Raw genomic sequence first — 22,313 nt, 5'->3', positions numbered from 1 at the left:
AGAAGCAGCAGCAGCAGCAGGTGAGTGTGCCTGTGGGGGAGGGGCTCTGCCTTCCCAGCCGGAGGCCTCAAATCAAGAGAGGAGGTCCCTTCCTCCTGGTGCCACAGTGTCTGAATCCCCCAGTAGAAGTGACCAGGAGAGGGGCCTGGAAGAGCTGGTGCAGGATGGATTATTGTGGGGAGGGCCAGGGACCGCATACCCTGTGATTTGCCAGAAGCCGGCCCTGGGAGGTGAGGAGGAGGAGTGTGGTGTTCTTGGGGTGTGAAGGGAGGAAGAATTGAGGGGAGGCTGCTAAGGGTCCTAGGCTGCTCCCTGTGGGAACCCTGGGGTGGGCCAGGAGGCTGAGGGTGAGGACTTTTCAGGGGAGGGTCTGCAGGGGGCCGACAAGAGAGCAAGGGCTCATCCCACCCGCACTCCGATGTCACAGGGTGTTGTCCCCTATCTTGACACTTTCCTCAGTGACCTGCAGATGCTGCACCTGGAGATGGGTGATTATCTCGAAGTGGATGAATCTGAGGACCAGGCAGGAAGGACCAGGATCCTGAGCCTGGGGATGCGTGAGCCCCCGAACTGAGCTCTGAGCTCTCAGCACTTGGCACATCTCTCATGAGAGCCTCACAGCCGCCCCTGGGAGCTGGGGCATCAGGCCCATCTTAGGGATGAGTGAACAGAGGCTCCGCCTGAAACATCCATTCTCGTTCCTCAGGCTGGGGAAGCTCAGAGCTGCCTGATGGCACAGCTGCGTGAGGTTTTATCTGAGCTGGACTCTGCCTGTCCCTCCCATGCTGCCCGTGGAGGGAGAGAGAAGTTGGAACCCCCAAGTCAGGCAGCACATAAGTGGCTGAGCAGTCCCCTCTGCCTGAGGCCTCAGCCTCCAAGTCTGTCATCAGAGAGGGTTGTGCTGCCAGGTCCCTCAGCCTCCCCCCATGTCCTACTAGTCTGGAGCCCAGAGCCCATCCTAGGTCCAAGTCCTGTTTTCTCTGCATGCCCCGCCCCCTCTGGGGACCTGGCAGTAGTGCCACATGAGAAGGGCAGGGCATAGGGGGCTAGTCAGGCTAGGGGGCTCTGTCTGATGGACTCTGGCTGTCTGCCTTCCAGGGGAATGAGATCAACCTTGAGAAGAGGACTGAGGAGCAGCTGTGGCACTCCCTGCAGGGGAGGGGAAGGAGGTGGAAATCAGAAACCCTCTGGGGAGAACAGTTTCTGGCTCCACCCCTTGTATCTTACATTGAGTGGAAGATTTTGGTAGAAGTCGAGACCCATCCAGTTGGCGCGTGGGTTGAGGGGAGGATGGCATCAAGGATATCTTCCTGGAGGAGGGGCTGATTATTCCCATTCTGAGAACAGGTAGATCCTGGATGGAACTGGAGGGAAGGAGCGTTCCCAGGACTGGTCCCCTGCCCCAGTCCTCACCCCCCACAAGGCCCCTGCAGCATCCCCCACCCAGGCCCTGTCTGCATCCTCTCCTTCCCTCTGGTCCCAGGAATACCGAGTCATGAGGGAGATCCTGCTGCTCCAGGTCGCTGCAAAGAATTATAACAAGACCCCAAGGAGTGATTTGGGGCCTGGTTCCAGGACATGGAGCTGCTCAACGAGAATGAGTGAGGCCGGGCAGGAGTTGGGTGAGGGCAGGGGTGGATTCTCCCTGTTGGCCAGTCCAGAGAGCCTGTCTCAGTGGCCCCCTGGTCAGCCCCAGGCCTTATGGCATGACGACCTCTGGGACACCCAGACCCCAACTGCTGAGGTTTCTTTTGACCAAATTTTAGGAACTTTTAGTTTTCTAGTTGAATCTCTGGAATTGCATCAGCTCTAAGTGGGGAAACCGATGTAAAAAGATCAAAACATGCATGTGGAGAGGACAAGGCCCGAGGAAGATCATTTGAAAATGGACTAAAGGCAGGCAGGACTTTCCCTCCTGAGACCCCTCTAGGGGCTCCATGTTCACCCCTGACCTAGATTTGAATTCTGCTGGGATCCCTGTACAGGACTCTGAATTCCTTTTCCTGCTTGATTTGTATCCAGGAGGAACGATTTCTGATGCAGCTTTTAAGGCTACTGTTGGGCCTTGTTACACAAACATGACTGCTCCCTGTGAACTAGGATTTTCAGCACCCCTGCCTTCCTTATGCAATTCCCTTTAGGGCAGAAATTCCCTAGAAGGCCCCCAGTCTCCTCCCTGGCTTGGCCTGATGGATCCCGAGTGAGCTCTGCTTTGCCAGGATGAGGGACCATAATCCTGGCCAGTCAGTGACCCTACATTGTCCCTTGCTGTCCAAGGTGAATTCTGAGCTCGTGTCCTTCTGAGGTCCAAGGTCTTGGGCACTCCTCCAGTTTACACACTCAGTGTTGGTGTTCTGAACTCGTCCAAATGGGGTAATTGGGCCCAAGTCATTAAAGTGTGTCACCCCTGAGTGGTTGTGTTTTTTTCCCTAGTCTTGTGCTGTGGTTACATTACAACCAGCTGCTGGGGTGTGAACCCTGTTTGGAGCTTTGAAATATGAGGCGTGACAGGGGTGTTGGGAGGTCCAGCGGGGAATGCCACGGAACTGATGATCCATGGTCGTGCATGAACACAGCCTTACCAATTAAAATACTGAAATGTTCCCCATCTGGTGGTGAATAGACACTGCTCTGATCTCACACCAAGAACCCGACCCATGACTAGCAGCTTTCAAAGGGTTACCAAGTGGCATTTTGAACCTCTTCCCTTGTGAACACCCTGTAAGACAAGGGCCAGATGAATCGCTTGGCACTTGTGTGTTATTGCCTCCTTTCTGATGGCTGCAAGTGTCACCGAGACAAACAGGCTGGACTCTGCCAGGGAAGCCTTCTCAGGACAGCCAGAAGCTGAGGATGAATTCTGGTTCCCGGCATCCCAGGCCCTTCCTGACATGGCACAGCCACCCAGGAAAGTGATTTGGTAATGGAAAGACTGGGAAGGTCGTACTTTCCCTCCAAAGAGAAAGAAAAGTGCCAACAGTGAAAGCTTGATCCCTCAAATAGACAAAGAAATCCCAACAAGCAGTGGATTCTTGTCAGATTACTGATGCTGAAAAGGCCTCTTTTGATAATAGCACAATCCCCCAGCTGCCATGTCCATCTTCATGAATCAAATTTCCAACACATATGGATCTAAAAAACTGAGGGAAATCTGGTATTTCCTTAGATGCAACACTGCATTAGCATGCAACAAAGAACATAAAAATGGAGACCTAGAAGTAAGTACCTAATTTGAGTACATAGGCATCAAAGTGCTTTTGAAACAATATTTTGGAATCTATTGGAATATTACACAAAAAGAATAATCCACTTTTAGTACGTTTTACTGTGACTGTGAGGGGAAAAACTGAATCATCCCGTGACGTTGGTAACTCGCTGCTGACTTGAAAGTAAAAATAAATGATGTACATAGTAAAAGAAAATGAGAGAACAGCATGAAAAAAGAAGATCTTTCTCTCTTCACCTGAAACTCAACCTCTCACCTCAGAAAGAAACCGCTGTCTATATTTTCTATGTCACACAGCAGAGTTTAATAAAAGAAACGTATTGGTATGTTTTAAAGTTTCAAGAGCTCAAAGCAAGGAAGCATTAGGGACGCACCCATGAGACCTCACTGAGGTGCCTGCTCCATTTCATCTGCTGTCAGGACGTCCTTCTTGGCCCTTCGTTTTCTCTGCCTCGCTAGCAAGTCTGTCCGCCATCAGTGCTGCCACCAGTCTCTCTCTTGTGCTCCTCACTGCCCTTTCCTCCTTCCTGATACCTTCCACAGTCACCAGAAATTGTTGGCAGTGAAGCTGTGGAATGCCCAGATCAGCTCCTGGAATCATCTCTGTCAAATCTGAAGACCGGCAGGAGTGGGCATGGGACCTGGAGTGCAGACCACCTGCGAGCACACCTGGCAGGGATTCACCTGTGTGACTAGGTGCAAGTTTTTGCAACGCTTTGGCAAGATTGAAAGGACTTACCAGTTGTCCTGCACTGCTGCAGGCCTGGAGTCCTTGCGGTCTCTCGGGCCAGCAGACCTTGTGGGGCTGGTCCAAAGTGTCCTCCCAGAGACCCGTCACTGCTAGGATGGGATGGGATTCTAGTAACCCATCCCTTGACTATGTCACTGGACATCCTAAAAGGGATGGAGGTGCTTAAACCAGGCTTTGGTTTGGACTGGTTCCCACAGTCACGCTGCTTCCTCTGTGAAGACATGACTATCATCCTTCTTTTCCTCTTACCCTACAAAAATAAATCATGAAATTGGGTCAAATGACAAAGGAAGCCTGCCATTTTAGGACAATTATCATGGCTGTTTTGTACTTCCACCCTCCCTCTATCCTCTGGGGATCTGACCTGTGTCCTGGGATGTCATCAGGCAGATTTGCATCAAGAAAAGAGAGCTCCAGGTCAAAACTCAAGGCTACTCCAGATCATTTCTCTCCCTCCATCCTGTTAACACCCCCTCCTTGTTTGAGTGTGTTTCTATTCCTTTCTTGTCCTTGTCACTCTCAACTGTACAAGTCCTGGCACTCACTCTCAGGACAGTCGGTCCCCAATCTTTTACTAAATCCCAAATCCCACCATTTCTGTGTTTTCTGACTACTCATTTGCTTAATCCATTGACCACTCGGTGTTCATAGAAGTCAAATCAATAGTGACATTGTCAACCAGCCCTTGTTAGCGACTTACTCCCACATCCCAGATGTTCACATAATCCAAATGGTTATGTTCAAAGTAAATAATTCAGAAAACATATTCACTCACCACAAATTCCTGATATCTAATACTTTTATTCAAACACTCATACAGTGGATACCTGTCCCTCAAGATCAGAAGTAATGCCAGGTCACCGATCCTCACCTTAATTTCCTCCTACACCTATCAATCCTGGATTCCATGGACTATGAACTCAATAATTTCCTTGGAATAATAAAAAATTCCTTACCACTTAGTTATGTTGTAAACCTCCAAACCCAGAAGACCCCGATTATCTGCCATGCCGCAGCTACTGCTGGTCTTATAACAAGCTGAAGAAAAAGCAGGAAACATGATCTTTTGGTACCACTGTAATTACAAAACCATCTGCATCAACTGGGAAGCACTCATAATGCCTGAAAATTTTGTTCTCTTTTTTTGTGTTGGGTCAATAACAAAAAGAAAACTCAATTAAAAAATGGACAAGGGACCAGAATAGACTTTTTCCAAAGAAGACATACAAGTGGCCAATAGGTGTATGAAAAGGTGTTTGGCATCACTAATCAGGGAATGCAAATCAAAACCACAATGAGCTATCACTTCACACCTGTTAAGATGGCGATTATCAAAAAAACTAAAGGTGGCAAATGTTGGTGAGGATGTGGAGAAAAGAAACCCTTGTGGGAATGTAAACTAGTACAGCCATTATGGAAAACAGTATGGAGCTTCCTCCAAAAATGAAAACTAACATATGATCCAGCAATCCCACTTCTAGTATATACCCACAGCAATTGAAATCAGGGTCTCAGCGAGATACCTGCTCTCTAATGTTCATTGCAGCTAATTTACAATAGCCAAGACACTGAAGTAACCTAAATGTCACTGACGGATGAAAGGATAAAGAAATGGAATATTAGTCAACCTTGAAAAAAAGCAATTCCTGCCATTTTTGACAACATGGATGGACCTGGTAGACATTATGCTAAGTGAAATAAGGCAGACAGAGAAAGGCAAATACTTATATGTGGAATCTAAAATAGTTAAACGCATACAAGCAGAGATTAGAATGGTGGTTTCCAGGGGATGGGAGGATGGAGAATTTGGGATCTGACGGTCAAAGGATACAAAGTTTCAGTTATCAAGATAAATAAGTTCTGGAGGTGTAGGCTACGGCATAGTGCCTACAGGTAACAAGACTGTACTGCATACATCACATTTGCTAATACAGTAGATATTAAGAGTTCTTACCACAGAATAATAGTAATAAAGGAGGTGAGAGAAAACTTTGGGAATTGATGGATATGTTTGTGGCCTTGATGGTGGTGACAGTCTCAAGGGTGTATACTTATGTCCAAATTCATCAAGCTGTATATGAAAAAGTATGACATCATCGTTGATTCTTCTGCATCTTGAAATATGCCAAGTTCTCATCACATGAGAAAATTTTGTAACTATATATGGGGACAGATGTTAACTGGACTTATTGTGCTGATCATTTCAACATATATTCAAACATTGAATCATTAAGTTGTACCTCTGAAACTAATATAATGTTGTATGTCAACTTTACCTCAATTAAAAAAACACAACAGACAAAATGATTTGAATATTGTAAATGAGTTCAGTGAATCCCTGAAACTGCCCCATTCCCATATGGGAGTTACAGGAAGCAGAGAGGATGAAGTAAGATGGAAGAAAGTTGTACAAAACACTATTCAAATTAAAATCATTTGAGTTGCTATCAGCTCCTTGTGGCAGAGTTCTGTGAGCCCTGATCTTCTTTCACATTTATCTTGGAAAAGTATACTTTCAGACACAACACATGAAAGTTCATCATTTGCTCTATTACGAAAATCTCAACTTAATAAATAAAACCAAAAGCATCCCTTATGTATGAATAAAGTTAATGAACTTTACAGAGAAAAGAGCATATTTGCACAATCTCAATAAAGGAAACAGAAGAACTGAATGATGATCGAGTCTCAGTCAAGCTTATCTTTGAAAGCCAGTGAAACCAGGATATCTTTTCAAGGATGTGTGTAGAGCTGTCAGCCTTGGAAGATAGAAATAGTGGCCTCCTCTGGAACAAAGGGCAAGCTTGCTTACTGCCCATTATAATAGAAATAACACCCCTCCCTGGCGCAAAGGTCAGCAGACTTCCTGTCCATTATCAAAGATTTGAGTTCCTTAAGCTCTGAGCTCTTGCAACCCTCTGCATGTCAGCTGGCTCACTGTGTATCACCCTGTAGGAAGTGGGATTTAGTGAACCAGTGCAAATGCTGATACTCGGGCCACTGTTATTGCTGTGTCGTTAAGTCCTTTGTCTCTGACCCATGGGTCTAGTTTCTTTTGCCAGTATCTATAAGACCATGGTAGGCTGACTTATTAGCTTGCAGGTAAGGTAAAATATCATACCTTTCACGGTTCCTGACAAGCCCTTAATGTAACCAGTACTCTTAGGAACAGAGAGCTATCCAGAACAATATGTATGGATATTCTTCATCGAAGACTTCATGCAACCAAAACTTTAATAAGTCTCTCTGATCTCTTTTATTTCTACCCCAAGTAGAAGGAGAGGCACCAAACTATTACAGACCTAGGGCTTGTGCAAGCCACCTGGAGACCTAGTGACCAGAAACTTCCCATGGGGAGCAAAGACAGATGGGCATATTTCCAAAATGGACCCATATGCCTCCTTATCATCCAAAAGACAGTACATTATCTTAATTTACGATGATTTCATTCATTAAAATCTTGTGATGGGCCAAAGATACATATCTAAGAGGAGTGAGACACATGGCAGTTGTAAGCAGATTAACACATTTGGTGAATATCAAACTCTGAACTAAACTTAGTGTTCTAATCAATTATAAGGTACGACAAATTTAATTGGTCAATTAAATGATATTTAATGGTATGCCTGATTATTACTCTGCAATAATGAACAAGAAACTCATGTAAATAACTATAATTGGTCTTACTTTAAAATATAATAGTCAAGACTGTTTGAGATAAGCTGGAGAGAAGGAAGGGGGGAAATAGATAAAAGTTAACTGCTCTGAAACCACTCTCAAGACCCCTGGATCTACATGTAACCCAGGAGATCGAGGCAGATGGCTGTGTGCCTAGATCCTCCTGCACTGTGGTTCTCAGGGATGTCACGGGGGTGAAGCAGCTTCCTGAATCGTGTTTACACATCCATGTGTACAATACCCCTGACCATGGGGATGAAACACCATTCAATCATCCCTTACACCCCTCTAATTAACAATTAGATTTCAGAATCGTTGTATCATTACATGATAATTTATTCTTCAAACCTGTAGGATGCCGAGCTAAAAGAAAATCAAATTTCAATGGCTTCTTTTCTTTGAAGGACCAAGATGTTCTTTCACACTTGGAATCCGGATTAGAGGATAAATCCATCAAATCAATGGAAACAAGTTAAGAAATGGACAGAGGGATATTTCATTCATATATACACAGTTTGCACTGTGGCAAAAATAGAGTTATATTTTAAAAAATTAGAATTTTTTGAAATTTTAGAGATTTTAAAGACTTTGTTCTGCTTATACTCCCTTTGGTTTACCAAATCAAACTCACTCTTTAATGGGCATCTAGCATTGAGTGCTAATAACAGCAGCTTTTTTAAATTCTTATTTTTCCCAGGTCAAACACCAAGGGTAGAGGTCTTCAAGAGATCAAGTCTAATCTACCTACGGGTGTGGCAGGCTTACCTATGGATGTTCAAGCCAGACATTGCCAGAAGAACTACATCTCTTCACCCATAGGTGAGTTTTTACTAGTAATCACAGAAACTTAAGGATATCAAAGGAAATTTTTTATTAAGAACCCAAGTTATAGATTCCTCTCTTAGGTTCATTACTTTGAATTTTTGACTCAAATCATATCTATCAATTGGACCATGTTCAATTCTATGATCTTTAGAAGATGCAGCCTACAGCTGAAGAGAAACAGATACAACACCAATATCTTATCCTCTCTAGCCAAACTGAGAGCCCCTGGAGTCTGCAGTTTTCAAAAAAAGAAGAAGTCATCCGTCTTTGGAAGAGAGACAGTAGAGGCTACTCAAACATTCAACTTTAAATTGTTAACATGACTTGTTAGAATGTGATGGAGCACACCTTCTAAGTTTCATGATTTTTCTCCACAATATTGAGATGGATGACCTTGAAGTCCAGTTTCCCCATAAATGTATTTATTCAATGATAAAATTAATTTCCCTATAATTACCATGAAAATCTTATGTCATAGTGTCTGACTAAAAGGAAACAAAGCAAATTGAGCAGTTGAATAGCAGTGTAATTAATTCCACACAAGGATCTTACGGCAGCATTATGTATAATAGTGAAACTGGATGTAATCCCATTTCTATCAAAGAAGAAGTAAACAGATTATGGTATTCCTGTTCTTTGGAATACCTCTAAAACATCTAACATGGTAAGTTAGAATGATGTGCACTGATAAGGGGAGACGTCTTTGATATATGATTTGGGAAACAGCAAATAGCAAAACGATGTAGTTATGTAATTTATGTTAAAAAACTTTATGTGTATTTATAAATTCATAGGAAATTTCCAGAAGAATAAACCCCACCCTGTTAACAGTAGTGGCTTCTGAATAGGGGAGTGAGCTTTCAGGGAAGGGGATGAAAGGGGTGGGTTTCACTTTATACAGATCTGTGTACTGTGACTTTTTTTACAATATGTATTTCTTTCATAATTAGAAAAATGAATGATGTGACCATTTGGTGCAGGACAACAGCATTATGTTCACCAGTCTCTGTACTGTATGTTACTGCACAGCACGGACTGTAGGAAAAAGCCCAGAGGAGCAATGAAGACAAAGAAGACACGACACCTGCAAAAAGTCAGTGAAGTATTTCTACACAACAAACCTTCCAGGTGAGTGACGGTCAGTATCTTCCACTGCTCCAGCTCTCGCAAGAAACCTAGTACCTTCCCAGGGTAAGCTGGAGGACCACGGCCCACTAGTCCACTCCCCGCCCAGGGCCTGTTTGTGCAGGGTGACTGCCATCAAGCAGACAATGGACTCAAGTTGGGGCCTGTGTCTTTGGGGAGGCTGGTAGAGAGGCACAAAGTTTAACACCAGCTAAGGGCACACACCTGAGTGGTGGAGTTCCAGGTGGAGACTCAAAATGTACCAAGACACTGCATGAAGGAAGCTACTCCACCTCCCTGAGCCTCAGTGTCCCCCCCTGTAAAATGGGAATCACAGGCCTACTTCACAGAGCTGTTGGGGAAGATACATAAAAGTGCCTGTGACAGTCAGTGTCCACATTATTAACAAAGTCGTCTCCAACTTCAGAATAATCGATGAAAAGAGTAATGTTGATGAGACCAAAGACGAGATACCCAGCTTCATAACAGCCCCAGCAGCATGAGAATGAGAGGAGCTCCGAGTAAGCAGGGTTCTTCACAGCTCCACTGGAGAGGATGAACATGGGCTACACCAGGATAAGCGGCTGTTGTACAGTGACTCGTGTAGTGAGGGTGGGTCCCTAAAGACACTGTGAAATACAGTTACACACAGTGGCTCCTAGGAAACAACTAAAAGCAATCAACGCAGCAGATAGGAATAGGAAGGGGGCGAGCAGAGGAGGGTCAGTGGCACAAAATCTGAAGGAAGACACTGAACCACAAGAGCCCAGCTCTGTCAACAGCTGCTGTGGTTGCACCAGGAGATCAAACGTCTGAGACAGCCATTGTGGGGACTGCTGGGAGCACAGTGGTCACTGCGGTCACACCCCAACAGCAGTGCATCGGAGCACACACACCCTGAGATTTTCCTCTCCATTAATCCTTGTTTTAAGATGATGAGGGCCGGCCCCGTGGCTTAGCAGTTAAGTGCTCGCGCTCCTCTGCTGGTGGCCCAGGTTCGGATCCTGGGCGCGCACCAACACACTGCTTCTCCAGCCATCCTGAGGCCGCGTCCCACATACAGCAACTAGAAGGATGTGCAGCTATGACATACAACTATCCACTGGGGCTTTGGGGGGAAAATAAATAAATAAATAAAATCTTTTAAAAAAAAAAGGGCCAGCCCCGTGGCTTAGCGGTTGGGTGCGCGCACTCTGCTGCTGGCAGCCCAGGTTCGGATCCCGGGCACGCACCACTTCTCCAGCCATGCTGAGGCCGCGTCCCACATACAGCAGCTAGAAGGATGTGCAGCTATGACAGACAACTATCTACTGGGGCTTTGGGGGGCAAAAAATAAATAAATAAAATCTAAAAAAATAAAATAAAATAGGATGATGAATATCCTCATGTTACAATGTCTCTTTCCAACCCTTGTGGACGAGTGTAATCAGAACCCCCTGAAGAAGGCACAGGCCAGAATAGGATGGAACACTGGGGGCTGAGGGAGTGGCGCTGCACCTGACCACACAGACTATCACCCGGGCCTATTGAACACGAGAGAAGAACCCAAGGATGTAGTCTAATGAGAATTCCCCGTCTTGCCACATTCAGAGACACTACAGAGTTTCTCTTCCGTTCTTTACAAAAATGTCAAGGAATTCATGCGTCATTAATTCATAAAGAGGCAAATTCTTGACAAAGTGACAGAGTCCAGATTCCATGACCAGGTTTTTCAGTTGTTTTGATAATATCCCACATTCAGGAATCAGAAATGTAACCTATTGGGATGTGTAATATAAACAAGGACTTTTTTTGATGTAGATCAACGCCCAGATTTTTAGAGATGACATAAATCATGAAAGCTGCTAACCATTCCTCCACAGGTTTCAATAAGACTTTTAAGTTAATTTACCAATCTCAGGAAAAAAGAATTTGGCAATTCAAGTTTTTGTTTCTGCATTCAAGCGTACAGTACAGGCAAGAGAATGAGCAGAAAAAAATTAACAAGAAGGTCTTGTGCCTGCCCGGTGGCTTAGCGGTTAAGTGTGCACGCTCTGCTATTGGTGGCCCGGGTTCGGATCCCGGCACACACCGATGCACCGCTTGTCTGGCCATGCTGAGGCCACGTCCCACATACAGCAACTAGAAGGATGTGCAACTATGACATACAACTATCTACTGGGGCTTTGGGGGAAAAAAAGGAGGAGGATTGGCAATAGATGTTAGCTCAGAGCCGGTCTTCCTCAGCAAAAAGAGGAAGATTAGCATGGATGTTAACTCAGGGCTGGTCTTCCTCAAAACACAAAAGAAAAAAACAAGGTCTTGGTTGCATTTCATCTTTTGCAAATAAGCAGGATATTTTATGCTCTGTTCCTTTCACTACTCTAAACAATTTTTAAAGAATATGGTACATCTGACTATCCCTGGGTGTGTTTACCCTGGAACCTTGCCAGAATCCAAAGCAGAGATGTTAAAGCTGATGGGTTTCAAATGCTGCCCAAGTGCTGTCTACCTTGAACATCCCTCTCCCAAAGCTGGACCACCAGTCTCTTCCTGAGGGATCAGAGTCGTCACCTGTGTCCCTGAGAGACTGGCCACTCAGGCCTGAGCTGAGATTAGGCTATCAATCTAAATGGCAAAATGCTTAAGCTATTTTCATCTTAAGGATGCTGTTTCAGAGGCCCCTGCACTGGAAGGTGTTGGTGAAAATGTTCTATTAGATACTTGCCTGGGAATTGGGTTGTTCTCCGATGCTCTTGGCGGATCCTGGGGAAACCAATGATTAACCTCATGGGTGCCTCAACTTCCAAATCTGCGAAAAAGTCAAGCAACAGCCACTGTTACCACCCTGCAAAGCTCTTAAGTTGTGCTTGCAAGAGGGGCCACAAGGGCGAATTTCTCCCAAAAGCTGATGAAATGATGGCACTTTGGCTGCAGAAGGCAGAGGGCAGCAGGCAGAGGAAAGTTTCTGGGATGTCAAACTAGTTCCCATAAGCACTTTAGAGAAGCACCTGGCCCTGGACTAGGTAGGAGGCTGTGGAAAGACCCACAGACATGCAGGTGGGAGGAGGAATCAAGCAACGGAGGGAGGCGGTGTGGAATAGACGTGAGTCCGGCTTCAATTTTGGACAAAAGCAGTTGCACGATGCAGGCCCGCGGCTGCCCATGCAGCCGCCACACCCTCCTAACTCCTTGGTCCTTCTCGTCCCATCACATCCCTCTGAGACTCAGTCCACGTGGAGCAGGTGCAGGACCACAGTGCAGAGCACACCTCCTTGCTCCTCCCCTCAGGACTAGGCACTGCCCCGTGCCCAGAGCATCCCGGGAGTTGTAGTCCTGTAGTCCTGCAAGCTCCCAGCCGGGAGCGGTTGAGAAAAGCTCCCAGCATGCACTGCTAGGGGCCCCAACTCCCTCCTTGTCCCTCCACCCCTGGGCCCCACTCCTCTCCTTGTCCACCCCACCCTCTATCATGCCTCTTCTCTCTACAATGCCCACCCTCCATGCCCTGCCCACCGCCTGGAGTATGCGCAACGTGGTTGGCCTGCATCCCTTGAGGCCGGTACTCAGGTAGGGGTGGGGCTCACCAGCCTGGCTGTTGCTGAGGATGCTTGCAGCCCTCCTTGAAGCTCCCTGGCCAGTATTTGAAATGTAAATTCAATATCTAAAATGGAAATACCAGGTGACTGGGATCCTGGAATTTGCCTTTTCAAGGCCACTTGTCCTACTATCCCCTCCATCCCTCCAGGCTGCCATGATCCTCCCTCTGGACCCTGTGGTCAGGGTCGCTGCAGAGATCCTCCCTTTGGACCCCGCCTGCCTGAAGGGCCCATACCTTGGTCAGGCATCTTAGAAGGACTGCCGTGAGCCATGTCATAAAAAGGAGAAAACATCACATTGGACAGCCCCAATTCCTGCATATACAGACGGGAAACTTAGGTGCACTGGTAAGTGACTCCTAAGCCACTTCAGGGGACCACACGCACGCCCCTTCTCCAACGCTGCACACAGGCTTGTTCACTGGACTTCCTTATCCCAGTGTGGACCTCGTGGCCTCATTAACACAGGCAACAGCACTGAAACTTCCCGTTGGTCCTTCCCACAATGTCAGGGAAGTTTTTGTAGGAAGGTAATATTCAATTTCTGCTCTACTATAGGGCTGGCTCCTTGGCAACCAGTTTTAATATCCCTTTTTAAATATAACCTCAGAATCACAAAATAATTAAGCAAAATAATTTGTTGCTGTTGGGGGTTATGGTGATAACTCTCTGAAGTTATTTTTCCATTTAGCTACTCTGACTCCAAATACTACAGCACCACATGCTTCTCAGACTGGTGGATGCACAGCTCCACTCCTTTGCAGAGAGGATGCATAACAGCAGAATATCCGTGGCCCGACTTTCTGGAGCATCAGTATTACTACAAGATTTAGAAAAAGCAAAGTTAGGTCATTTCCAAGGTAAGGAATTAAAAACTTAAAACTAAGATGAGGTGGGAAAGTCATATACCATTAATAGTTGTCAGTAATCTGTGCCTGAAATGTCAGACTGTCTCTGAGACCCTATTTCCCATTGTTTTAAATAGAAAAAATTAGAAGGCATAGCAAATCTATCGAAAAATCCTACCAATTTCCTAAGTCACGATATGACACTTAGACATAAGTTATGAACATCATTGCTCCTTGTTTTCTTCCTCATTCAACCCAGTCCCACAGGTCTTGAGTGATTGCTGTGAACACTGCACTGTGCTAGATGTCAAGGCCTTGGTGAGCATCATTATGGGGGTGGACGTTGATGGAAAAAGATTGCATCATAAAAACTCAAAGCCATGCCACTTGCCAAATTGAGGCAAAAATGGAAAGACCTAGAGCGCCAAGGAAGGGTGAGGGCATTAATAGATACTTGGGAGTATTAAAATCCATCTAATGGTGTCATGAGTGAATGTGTTCCACTTTAAAACAAAACTCAGCTGTTGTTCTCAGATATTGAGTTTATCTTTGTGCAAATATGCAGGATTTAAAGTGTTTATTGATGTATAACGTTCATACAGAAATATATGCAGAGGTCATCCGTGTAAACCTCAAAAAATTATTACAAAGTCAACACACTTGTGTGACCAAGAACTAGCACCAGCTTCATTCAGGCCCCGACAATCCCTTTCTCCCTCCTTCCTCCCCAAAGGTAACCAATATCTTACCAGCAAACACTGTATATCGAGTTTGTCTTCTTATACAAGTGTTTTATTACGGGAAAATTTAAACAATATACAAAATAAACAAAATAGCATAGTAGGCCCATCACCCAACTTCAACAACTATTAATCATCTGCCATTTTTGTTTTATCCAGACTCCATCCCATTCTCACCTCAGTTTATTATTCTTTTAGTCCTTTTTGTGTGTGTGGGGAGGTAAGATGTACACACACTGAAAGGCACAAATCTCAATCGTACAGTTTTAGCAAATAAACATGCCCATATAACCTTCACCCCTTTAAGAATAATGTATTTCCTTCACCCCCAGAAAACTCCTTCCTGTTCCTTCCCAGGCAATTTTTTCCTTCCCCCGAGGCAACCACTGTTCTGTTTTTTTCACCATAGGTTCATCTTGGCAGAAATCAGCCCACATGTATTGTTTTCTGTCTAGCTTGCATCCCTCGGCACGAGGTAGATGAGATTCACCCAGCACGTGTGTGTCAGCGTTTGCTCCTCAGCACGGCTGAGGGCGTTCTGCTCTGTGGATGCCCCGAAGTGGGCTCGTCTTCCTCCTGGGGACGTGCAGATCATCTCCTGTGAACATTCTTGTACAAACCCTTTTTGTATGCTGTTTAATTCCTTTATTAGCATTTAAGTGACACACCTTTGCAGTTTTTAGTGGTTGATACAGATTACAATATGCATCTTTAACATATCACAGCCTACCTAGACTCAATAGTGCACCAGTTTAATCAATGTAAAATATGGGAGCCTTGCTACAGAACAGTTCCATTTACCTCTGTCTGTCCTTTGTGCTATGTTGTCATAAATTTTACATCTACCCATGTTATAAATCCCACAATACAGTGTTATGATTTTTCTTTTAATAGTCATAGGTCTTTTAAAGAAATTAAGAGAAAAATGTTAAGTATTGGGAGGGAAATGCTTCGAGGATCTGCAAATGTACTGTTTCTTCTCTAAGTTTCACTCACAGTTTTTGCATTCATCAGTCAGTCTTGCCCACAGTAATTATTACTGTGGTGTTCTAGTGGCGATTTTCTATTTCATGCTATCCAGCCGCGTTTATGATTTGGAATTCTGTGAGGAAGATTCCCCCCTCCCTCTCCCTGCCTTCTTCCTGTCTTTCTCTCTTTCTTCTCCCCCCCTTTTTTCTTTCTTCCTTTCTTATTTAATCTTCTTTATATCAGTATAGACTCATGGATATTTATTTTATTCTCTGGGTAATAATCCAATGCTACCATTATTTATTTTGTTGCTCCCAGTTTTCCAGCTTGAGCCGTTGAGAAGTCTTTAAGATTGATTCCTTTTGGTTTTTTTTTTAAAGATTTTATTTATTTAGTTTTTCCCCACAAATCCCCAGTAGATAGTTGTATGTCATAGCTGCACATCTTTCTAGTTGCTGTATGTGGGACGTGGCCTCAGCATGGCCAGAGAAGTGGTGCGCGCCCGGGACCAAACCCAGGCTGCCAGCAGCGGAGCACGCTCACTTAACCACTAAGCCACAGGGCCAGCCCAGATTGATTCCTTTTGACACATCTCATCATTTTCTGTGTTTTTTTTTGAAAGCACTTTCCTACTTTCTGGCACTACAAGAAGCTCCAGGCTCATATTGTATTTCCCATCCCCAGATTTGAATTAGCCATTTCTCCAAGAAAACCTGGTTCTTTTTGTTGAAGAATGATATTTAGAAACCAAAATGTGGGAGCCAGGTGTGACCATTGATACGAGGGTGTCACTGCTTCTAGACCCTCTCAGCAGAGCTTGGAAATGTATGTATGAATGTAAACTCAGGTATACACATCTACCTATCGATATATCAATCTATCAATCTATCTATCTATCTGGATAGATATATTAAAAGAGACATGTATTCATACTGATACTTCCAACTCCAATCCAGCACCACAGAGTTTATTCCAGCATTCTCCTTTTGTTTATTTGTAACTTCTTTCACCAACAGTGAGAAACTTAACTCCAGTTATCTACAACATATTTACTAATGTGTCAACTAGTTTCAGAATCGCTAATCCATACCCTTATGAAAAACAAATTTACCACCTAGAGTACAGTGTTTTTGTACAGTACTTTAGTTTTACAGTATCCCATCAAAACACTGTCTTCCAAAGTTACTTCAGTCAGGACCTTTCATCCCCACCCCTTCTGTGTGGTTATGTCACATGCTTGTAATACAGTGAGGTACATTTGTCACTGCATTCCATCTGAGTTCCCCAGCATCCTGATTGATTTTTAAAATTTGCAGAGTAAAATTCACTCTATGCAGTGTACAGTTGTATGGGTTTTGACAACTTTACGGTCATGTATCCACGTCCACGGTACCACACAGAGCTGTTTCTTTCACTCCCAAAATTCTCTCATACTGTCTCTTTGTAGTCAACCCCTTCCCCCACTCCATTCCTTGGCAACCACTGATCATTTTCCATCCCTGTAATGCTGTCTTTTCTAGAAAGTCATGTAAATGGAATCATATACTATATAGCCTTTTGAATCTGGCTTCCTTCACTTAGAGATATGCATCCAAGATTAATCCTTGTTGTTGTGTGAATCAAGAGTTTATCCTTTTTATTGCCAGTTAGTATTCTAATGTACTGATGCACCACAGTTTCTTTCTCCATTCACCTGATGAAGGACATTTAGTTTGTTGCCGGCTTTTCACAATTATGAATAAAATGGCTATGAAGATTCATGCAAAGAGTTTTGTTTAAACATTAGTTTTCAATTTGCTTCAGTAAATCTCTAGGAGTGGGATATCTGAGTCATATAATAAGTGTATGTTTAACTTTATAAGAACCTGTTAAGTGTTTTCCGAATGCAACTATCATGTAGCATTCCCAGTTCTAGTTGCTCCTAGTCCTCACCAGCACTCTGTAGTTGCAAATTTATTTTTTATTTTAGCCACCTAATAGGTGTGTGGTATCTTATTGTGGCTTCTGCTTCCTTTTTGAAAGTGAGTTCTGCTAAATATAAAATCCTGTGTTGACTTTTGGGTTTTCTTTCTGCACTTGAGAGATGTCATTTTGTTGTTGATTTGTCTCTTTTGTTTTTGATAATATATCATCCATCATTCACATTATTTCTCCCTGTATGTAATGTCTTCCCCTGTACATATGTATTTCCCTGACTGCTTTCAAGATTTTCTTTTTATCTTTGGATTTTAGCAGCTTGACTATCATGTGCCCAGGTATGGTTTTATTTTGTATTTTATTTTGTGTGTTTCCTGACTTTCTTGGATCTAAAATTTTAGATTTTTCACCAAATTTTGGAAGTTTTATGCTATTACTCATTGATTTGCCTTTCTGCTTCATTTAATTTTTTGTCTCTCCCCTCTCTGATGAGGACTCACTCATCTCACAGGTCTTAAGGCTGTCTTCATTTTTCTCAAAACTTTTATGTTCTTTTCTTCAGACTGGATAATTTCTATTGCTCTATATTCGTGTTTCTTCTACTGTTTCTAATCTACTAGTAAACTCAAAAATATTTTCTGTATTTCATCTTCCTATTTGGTTCTTTTTTGTAATTTCCATTTCTCTGCTGAATTTCTACATCTGTTCATTCATTATGAGAATATTTTTCTTTACCACCATGATCATCTTTATAAAAGCTGTTTTCTCATCCTTGTCTGCTAATTGCAACACCTTGGGAATAGTTTCTACTGCCCACTTTGGTCGTATATGGATTATATTTTCCTATTTCTTCAAATCTCATGATTTTTAAAATTATGTACTAGAAGCCATGGATGATAGTTATAGAGACTCTGGATTCTATTGTATCCCTGTGAAGAGTGTTGTTATTTTTCTAGCAGAGAGTTAACTTGGCTGGACTGAAACTCCAATCCTATCTCCTTTACAATGGGCATAGCTGAAATCCTCATTCAGTTCTTTCATCTTCCAACTGCTGTTTTTACACTACGCCCTCTGGGGCCTACCCTGCAGGTGTGTTGTTCAAAGATCTGCCAATTTGCTGTGTGTGGGGGGGGCAGACTTTCATACATATTTTAAGATTTTCCTCTTTGTGGTTCCCTCCCTTCCAGAATTTCTCCCCTAACTTTCCGGCTACTCTGTCAGCCCCAAAATACATCCTCTAACATTACAAGTAATACTATAGTTTTTCCCGTCTGGGCCATGTACAGATTTTGGAATGCTTTGAGGCAAAAAACTCAAGCTTGCAAATATCTCCTGGTAAAATTCCCATGATTCAAGGGAAGACTCCCCTTCAGTTCTGCTTGCCTTTGGAAGAGATTTATGCATACATACATATACACATTTATTATATGTGTATTACATATAGATACATGATTCTATATAAATATATATAATATTTCATGCAGATTTTATCATTGTTATCTGTGAGAGTGTTAGTTCAACAAGCTACTCCACTAGTACTGGAAGCTAGACCTCGGTTTTGTTTCTTTTTTGCATTTTATATAAATGGAATTATAAAATATATAGCCTTTTGAATATAATTTCTTTTATTCAGCATTATGGTTGTGATATTCATCCATGCTATTGCATGTAGCTAGTGTTAGTTCATTTGTTGAAAATAATTAATGTTGTTAGATGGTCATAAAATATGCATAACATGAAATTGACCACTTTATCCATTTTTAAGTGTACAGTTCAGTGACATTCAGTACATTCACATAACTGTGTAGTGATAACCTCTAACCATCCACAGATCTATTTCCACCTTGCACTGAAACTCTGTGCCCATTAAGCAACAACTCCCTGTTGTCCCTCCCTCTTGACCCTGGGAACCACCATTCTCCTTTCTATTCCTATGAATTTGACTACTCTAAGTACCTTATATGAGTGGAATCATGCAATATTTTTCCTTTTGTGTCTGGCTTTATTTCACTTAGCATAAAGTCCTCAAGGTTCATCCATGTCATAACATGTGTCAGAATTCCATCCTTTTTAAGGGTGAATGGTATTCCACTGTGTTTTACACAACAATTTTTGTCAACTCATCCATTTATGGACACCTGGCCTGCTTCCAGCTTCTGCTTATTTTGAATAATGCTGTTAAGACCACGGGTGTACGTATATGTCTTTATATATGCGTTCAGTTCTTTTGGGTTTATACCCATATATGGTGTTCTGAGATTCATTTTTTCACATGTGGGAGGGTTCCCCACACCTCCAACAAGCAATTCTGGGAATGCCAGATGGTTGTAAGATAATTCAACTCAATTTGATGCTGTCAACCCAGAGATACATCAGATTCCACAGTTTAAGGGCTCAGTCCTATAAGACTGCACACCCACCCAACCTCACCTCTACTTCAGATGCCAGTTACAAGCCCAGGCTGTTACCTGTACTTCTGACTGAGTGACTGTAAACCAGAGATTCCCACAACATCCTCCTTGGGTTTGATTAATTTGCTAGAGTGGCTCACAAAACTCAGAGAAACATTTACTAGATCACCAGTTTATTATAAAAGGATATAACTCAAGAACAGCCTGATGGAAGTGGTACATAGGAAAAGGTATGGAGAAGGGGCACAGAGCTTTCATGCCATCTCCAGGTGCACCACTCTCCAAGCACTCCTTGTCATTGCCAATCTGGAAGCTCTCTGAAACTCATTCTATTGGGATTTTTATGGAGGCTCCCTCACGTAGGCATGATCAATTATTAACTCAGTTTCTAGCCTCTCTCCCCTCTCTGGAGGATAAGGGATAGGACTAAAAATTCCAAGCTTCTAATCGGGACTTGGTCTTTCTGGTGACCAGCCCCCATCCAGGAGCCATCCAGGAGCCCACCCAGAGTTGCCTCAATAGAACAAATGATTCTCCTAGTGTTCTTATCACTTAGGAAATTACAAGGGTTTTAGGAGCTCTGTGTCAGGGATGGGGTCAAAGACAAATATTAGAACAAGAGATGCTCCTAGTGTTCTTATCATTTAGGAAATTACAAGGATTTTAGGAGCTCTGTGCCAGGAACTGGAGACAGAGATCCATAAATATATTTTCTGTTATTTCAGAACCCATAGGTAGAATTTCTAGATCATATGGTAATTCTATTTTTCATTTTTGAAGGAATTGCCATACTGTTTTCCACAGTTTTATATTCTCACCATCCAAGCACAAGGGTTCCAATTTTTCAAAATCCTTGCCAACACTTGTTATTTTCTGATTTTGTGATAATAAAACTATTCTAATGTGTGTGAAGAGGTATCTCAATGTGGTTTTATTTTGCATTTTCTTGATACTTAGTGATGTTGAGCATCTTTTCACGTGTTTACTGGCCATTTTATGTCTTTGGAGAAATGTCTATTCAAGTCCTTTGTGCATTTTTAAATTGGATTGTTTTTTTATTGTTGAGTTGTGGGAGTTCTTTATATATTTTAGATATTAATCCCTTATCAGATATGTGATTTGCAAATATTTTCAACCATTCTGTGGGTTGCCTTTTTACTTTGTTAATAGTATCTTGTGATACAGGAAACTTTTGCATTTTGATGAAGTCCAATTTGTTGTTTTTTTTTTGTTGCTTATGTCTTTGGTGTCAGATGAAAGAAATCATTGTTGGCAATGGCATTTGGACCCAATGACATGCAGCTTTTACCCTGTGTTTTCTTCTAAGGATTTTATAGCTTCAGCTCTAATATTAGATCTTTGATCCATTTTGAGTTAATTTTTGTATACGGTGTAAGGTAAGGGTCCAATCTCATTCTTTTGCATGTGGTCATCTAGTTTTCCCATCACTATTTGTTGAAAAACTTATCCTTTCTCCAATGAATGGTCTTTGCACCCTTGTCAAAAATCATTTGACCATATATGCAAAGGTTTATTTCTGGGCTCTCTATACTATTTCATTAGTATATTGTGTGTATTTATGCCAGTACCACACTGTTTTGATTACTTTGTAGTAAGTTTTGAAATCAGGAAGTGTGACTTCTCTAAATTGTTCTTCTTTTTCTACATTCTTTTTGCTATTTAGGGTCCCTTGAGAGTCCATATGAATTTTAGGATAGATTTTTCTATTTGTGCAAAAAACATCATTGGAATTTTTACCTCCTTGAGTAAGTTGATTCTTAAGTATTTTTCTCTTTTTGATGATATTGTAAATAAAAATGTAAAGTTTTTAAATTTCTTTTTCAGATTACTTATTATTAATGTATAGAAGAACAACTAATTTTTTCATGTTGATTTTGTGTTCCACTACTCTGCAGAATTTATCAGTTCTAAAATTTTTTTCGTGGAATTTTTAGGGGTTTCAACATATAAGATATTATTTGTAAACAAATATAATATTACTTCTTCCTTTCCAATTTGGATGCTATTGCTTTCTTTTTCTTGCCTAATTGCTTTGGCTAGAACATCTAATACCATGTTGAATAGAAATGGTGACAGTGGGCATTCTTGCCTTTTTCCTGATCTTAGAAGAAAAGCTTTCAGTCTTTCTCCCTTGAATACGATGTTCTCTGTGTATTTCTATATGTGGCTTTTATTATGTTGAAGTAGCTTCCTTTTACTCTAAGAGTTTTCTAGTGTTTTTAACATG

The 22,313-nt window shown here is 42.6% G+C and overlaps 1 long non-coding RNA gene across 3 annotated transcripts; it reads left to right on the top strand.

Annotated features, from left to right (window-relative positions):
- Positions 1-450: 450 nt before the first annotated feature.
- LOC131396460 (uncharacterized) lies at positions 451-21,993 on the top strand. 3 transcript variants are annotated; one of them, XR_009216560.1, is made up of 5 exons: positions 451-1,601; positions 8,353-8,474; positions 9,431-9,608; positions 13,330-13,528; positions 21,750-21,993. It is a non-coding gene; the product is annotated as an uncharacterized LOC131396460 (long non-coding RNA). The 3 variants fall into 3 exon arrangements; XR_009216561.1 differs by lacking the exon at positions 21,750-21,993 and adding an exon at positions 13,872-13,952; XR_009216562.1 differs by lacking the exons at positions 13,330-13,528; positions 21,750-21,993 and adding an exon at positions 13,872-13,942.
- The last annotated feature ends 320 nt before the right edge of the window (positions 21,994-22,313 follow it).

This window comes from Diceros bicornis, chromosome 33, assembly GCF_020826845.1.
Source record: "Diceros bicornis minor isolate mBicDic1 chromosome 33, mDicBic1.mat.cur, whole genome shotgun sequence".
Taxonomy (NCBI): Eukaryota; Metazoa; Chordata; class Mammalia; order Perissodactyla; family Rhinocerotidae; genus Diceros; species Diceros bicornis.
The sequence above is the reverse complement of the archived record's forward strand: the minus strand, read 5'-3'. Positions and strand labels throughout refer to the sequence as shown.